Genomic DNA, 5,873 nt, shown 5'->3' on the forward strand with positions numbered 1-5,873 from the left:
GTCTCAAACAACTTTAAATCATGGATTATTTAAGATAATATCATAAATGGATTTTCTTTGAAAGTTAGGTTCGGTTTGTTACTTTGTTTCATGGAAAATGGTGGAAAATTATTTCAGTGGAAGACTTCTTCCTGCTTTCTTTCTTTCTTTTTAAGTTTTTTTTTTTTTTTTTTTTTTTTGGAAAATGAATTGTGTTTTGATTGAGCAGCATACACACAATAGCTTTTCTTTTTTAAAATCATCTCAACTTAATGATTAAAAGGCAACACATAATAACTTAAAAAAAAAAAAAAAAAAAAAAAAAAACCCATCCCAACTTAATGATAAAAAACTGTCATCACAAACTAAAAACTATTTGATTAAAATCTTTTCATATATTTAGAAGAAGGCAAATATGGGCGATATATTATCCTTATAATTGTTCATGTGCAAAGAAAAGTTTCCAAGGCTGTTTCATGTCTTTTCCTCCTCTCTTCTCTCTCCTAATGCTGCCTCTTTTTTCCTTGAAAAATATTAAAATTTAGAACAGGTAGGACCAACACTTGAATAATTGAGACGGGTTTCTTTGTATTTCTCAATTATCAAAGCAAGGACAACTTCTCAATTATTACAAAAAGCAGCCCCACCAACCACTTGCGGAAAGAAGATGGGCTTATTTGTAGTTCTTAAGTAGGAGGACCAGTGGACTAACACTCGCCGAAAGACTCCATCATTAGAAGTAGTAGGACCACCACATGGCTAAAGAGATGGATCTTGGATTGGACTTGTCATGTTTTTCCTTTTTCTTTCAATAAAACTTCACAACATTTCTGTAACATTTTCATAATAAATTCGTAATAAAACTTAGGTAAAACAAATCTTAGGTGACAAATTATTAATAATGGTTAAAAAAAAAAAAAAAGGTGATGAAAGCAGGTCCTACCCAATTACAAAAACAGCCCACTAGACTAAAGTATAGGCCATTCTATTCAACTCTCCTTAAAATTGATAGTGTCCAAAGAAAGAAAAAAAAAATGACAAAAGGGAAGAAATATCATGTAAGATCCAAGCGCTCTCAAAATCTTGGGTTCGAGTTACCAGTGACACGACACGGGTTGTGCAACCTTCAATGTCTAAATCTGTTGAGCAAGGCTATGGTATCATGATTAGGGGTGTCCAACCCAACCCGGAACCCGACCAACCCGCCAGAACCAGAACCGGAAATCGCCCGAACCGACCACTCCGACGGTCGATGACGGGTTTTCGCGCCTAAGACCCGACGCCGGCGAGTCGAATGGCGGGTTTTCTTCTCCAAAACCCGAGCCACCCGACTCGACCGACGTTATATACAAATCCGGCAATATGCGGGGAGATCCAACCGAGATTTGGTGAGATCCAGCGACATTCAAGTGAGATTTGGTGAGATCCAGCGACATTCGAGGAGATCCAAGCGAGATCTCGACCATATTTGGTGAGATCCGGCGAGATTCGAGGAGATCCAGGCTAATTTCGGCAATTTTTGGTGCAAATCTACTGGGTTTTCGCAAATTCCGGCGACTTTTTTGAAGATTTCGGTGACGTTTGCAGGATCCGACGACTCTCTCAGCCGATCGAACCGACCCGAACACCACTCGAACCCAAAACCGACTCGACCGAGTGACGCCGGCGGTCGGTTTCGAGTCCCTCCGCCTTCCACCCGACGCCAACGGGTCGGGTCCGAGCTGGGTCCAAAACCGACCCGGCCCGACCCGTGAACAGCCCTAATTATGATCATGATTATCAATTATATTCTTAAGGCAATGACAACCATTCATCACTCTTCTAATCAAACATATAAGTATATAACAGCTCATTCCATCACAAAAAAGTTTCATTTTTCCAATTTGGAGTAGCTCTTTCTAATCCTCATTTCCAAAATTTAAATTATCCTACATTACAATACAAATATAAAATTCATGACTGCTAATGATCTATATTACTTGATAAACATCAAAACTAAGCCCCATCTGCCAATGTCCTCTTTGATGTACTAATGTAGAGAACTGCATGAAAGTGATAACCCAATCATTGATATGGGGGAAAAAAAGTTGAATAATAATAGTAAAATAACAAGTCATCCTTTAAAGTACCATTGTTTCCGGGAATGAAGGCATCGCCATACTTATTTTTCAACTGCCCATTAACGTATTCTTCTATTTGCTCCATTGCTATATTCATATACCCATCTAGACATGCAAGAATGTCTGCACATGAACATTAAAGGGCATTATAATAGCCTATGAGTGCTTTTTTTCATAGCACATGTAGAACTAAACAAAGTAGGGCACACCAACCATCACTAGAGGTTTGCTTCGACCCATTAGCGGTATATTCTATTGTTAGACACAATTTTTTTTTTTTTAAGAAGCAAAAGTGGGGTTAGACACAAATCAATAAATAAAATTCGATTACTTATCACCACCGTATAAGCCTAGCCTCCCCCTTGACGCAAGAATAGATCACATAACATGGATGATGATGACATGGCAAGGTGATGAGGCACGAGTAAGTGACATGGTACAAGGCCAACCAAGCCTAAGGGCTGAATTTCAACTGTCAGTCACATCACAAGCCAAGCCTACGCCTCGTGCCACTTCAATATGCCATGTCATCATCATCCATGATATGTATACTCCTACATCAACCCCCCCTAGTAGGTTTTTTTTTTTTTTCCTCTTTTCTTCCCCTTCCGATAACCCAATTTCATTTTCCTACCATGGAGATCTTAAAGACAGGTACCATAATATACCAAAAGACTAGCCAAAAATTTCCATTTACAAATTTGTGGATATTTGATAAACAATCTTTAAATAATGTACCTAAAATAAAAAATCAATAATCAATATATTGTGAATATCTGATAAACAATAAGGACCAAGTTATGAAATATATATAAGGGAAGGATACCTCCTCTATATGTAAACTATGTGATAGATGGTAATTGTGTCAATAGTGGGGAAATCAATAAATTTAAAATCAATCATGCATTCAAAGCTATTAAAATTCAAATAATTACAGCTTGCAAAATGAAGGAGATACCAATCAATGCCTAAGAAGAAGTACTCAGAAAAAGGCAGCAATTTCTTTCCAAAGAAAAGAAGGTGAGAACAATATATAATATTAACTGGCCATTCCATATTTAAAAAAAGAAAAAAGAGATTTCCTGAATTGGAGTTAATCTAGAATCCCTCAATGAGAAGAATGTTGATACAAGACAAATTACGCTTCCATCAAGAACTAGCCACACATACACAAACAGAGACTAGAAACAATGTTTCACAAATAAAAAAATAGGGAGACTGACCTCAATAATCTACTCCAGAGTTTACTTTAACAACAGGTCATCCACGAATTGATTTGAGGAAATCTCCAGGAGTTTTTGTAGTTGCTGATCCTTTCTCTCCACCTCCACTCATTTTGCCTATCTAAAATCTGATCTTTCTCTCCCTGATGATAGGGCAATAAAATAGCAAAAGTTAAATTAACTAATTATTAATAAACTTCACAAATAAACTCCAATTGGTCTAAGCAATATTATCTCATAAAAGTTTAACAAAATATGATGTGCTAAAATAAATGGACTAGTCAGCAAACAAGACTAAGAGAATTTACTCCAACTTAGTTTTAAAACTCCAAATAAACAACTTCTCTTAGAGAGGCATGCAAAACCTAGACCATCATCCGAGCATACCAATATACAGTATGCCAATGAAAAGAAATTACAAAACTCATTTTCTAAGCACAAAAGTCTCACAACAGAAAGAATAGTAAGACACTAATACTTTGTCTAGTTTCAGGAATAGCAAAATACCAAATATCAATTAAAAGGCACTTATATCAGTACTAACTAGTAAGAATTCTATCCCACATTGAAGTTGATAGGCTGTCACAAACTATAAAGAATTAGAGACCGATTCAAAAGGTAGGTTTTAACAATGAAACATATAAGATCCCAAAAGTCACAAAACAAGCATGGCAAGATTTTAACAGATGCCGGTGTTCTAAATTGGACATCTTTCACACTACAGAGTATTCAAATAAATACAATCCTCAAGTCCATGCCTTGATAAAGCTGCAAACAGCATCACCTTCAAATACATGTTTGTCTCTGCAATAGAAAAAAGTCGTACACGGAACTTCCACATAAATCTACTCTCCGAAATTATAAGGCACATTGTAGCATAATTAATCCTACACCACATAGAGTGTGATGAGTAATATTCTATTATTCTCCTCTCTTAAACTCAGGACCTGCCAAGGAACTCTAATGTCCTTCTATTAAGAAACTAACCAAATATTTGGCAAAAATGTGATTCCATACTACATGTGCCTCAAAAGGGTTCTAAAAAATTACCCCATTGATCATAATACAATTTCTCTATCTTCAATTTGCATCCAAACACTATCTTATTTAAAGAAAACAAGACAAACCCAAATTTACCCTATAAATCCAAAAAAAAATAAAATAAAATAAAAACACCCATAAACAATATTTGCAATTGCCTAAAAAGGATTTTTTTTTTTTTTTTTGTATCCACATAACAACATCACCCACAATAAAAAGAGAACAAAAATCAAGCACATTCATAAGACAACTATGCTTAATGGGTTTATGCTAATACAAATGTTCGTGTTTCTTCAGAGGACTCAAGGTACCCATATACAAACAGCTCATTAAAATTCAAAACCCTGACCAAAACAGTAATGAAACCAATGCTCTAAATCCATATTTGACAATAAAAACAAACCCAAATACTAAAAAGTACCAAGAATATTGAAAGAGACAAAGATCAATAAACATACCCTTTTGGTTAACTTGCTTGATCTTTGAGACTGAACAGACGCACAGTTCTTTTTTGAGCTGTACGAGAAAAATGAACTAATTGGGTCGCAATAGAGCTATGACGTCGTTCTTGTAGCTTAGGCCTTAGACTCTGCCTTTTTGGGGTTTGAGTGAAGCCATGCAACTAATTGGGCCTAGGTGGGAATTTGTTTTTAATTATAGATACTGTAGAATTTCAGTCAGTATCCACTTTACATTGATTGCTTTTTTATTTTTAGGATGATTTTTGGTGTACGTGGATTTCAAAGTTTATATCTCTTATTCCACAACTAAAAAACTACTAATTGAACTAACTGAAACTCACACATAGGTTGAAACTTGCTATAGAGTGCATTCACTAGCCTTGTTATGTAAAAGCACACCCAAAAAGCTTTACTTATTCTATATTTGTTAGTACTTAGTACACACAAAAACTTTATTGTAGGAGGGTCATCTAACTTAATGAATTTTACAACATGTTGAAGTGATAGATTATGATTAGTGTAACATCACTTTTACATGAAACTACCATTAATATCAATTTTATTGTACATCAATAAATTCATTGTGTCTGGACTTATGTAAAAAAAAACAAAAAACAAATAATAATAAAAAATAAAAACCAAAAACAATACAAAAAAGACCTTATAACTAACTTCCCTCCCCTAAAAGGCTACTTTATGTTGTTGGTTACACTGTGGTAGGAGGATAGGAGATCAACTTTATTAGAATATTATGAGATTAAATGATCACGGTCATCATTTCTTAACAATTTAACTTTTAGGACAAATAGTAATTTATTATGGTAACAAACTAAGTAATATTGAGTTCAAATCCTATCTACACTACCTCTCATTTTAAAAAGTTAAAAAATCTCATGCATTATGTCTCCTCTATTAAAAGGGAATTTAGGTTCACGCGTGATCTAAAAAGTTGTGAAACTAAACAACAAACTTGCATTGGACACTGGCCAAAACTTTTCAGTCATTGTGTGCAGATGCTCTTTTGGGTAGAGCTTGCCAAATATCAAGTT

The 5,873-nt window shown here is 34.9% G+C and overlaps 1 pseudogene; it reads right to left on the minus strand.

Moving 5' to 3' along the window:
- Nucleotides 1–1,833: 1,833 nt before the first annotated feature.
- LOC115965845 lies at nucleotides 1,834–5,056 on the minus strand (annotated as a pseudogene).
- Nucleotides 5,057–5,873: the final 817 nt, after the last annotated feature.

This window comes from Quercus lobata, chromosome 10 (assembly GCF_001633185.2).
Source record: "Quercus lobata isolate SW786 chromosome 10, ValleyOak3.0 Primary Assembly, whole genome shotgun sequence".
NCBI classification, from domain to species: domain Eukaryota; kingdom Viridiplantae; phylum Streptophyta; class Magnoliopsida; order Fagales; family Fagaceae; genus Quercus; species Quercus lobata.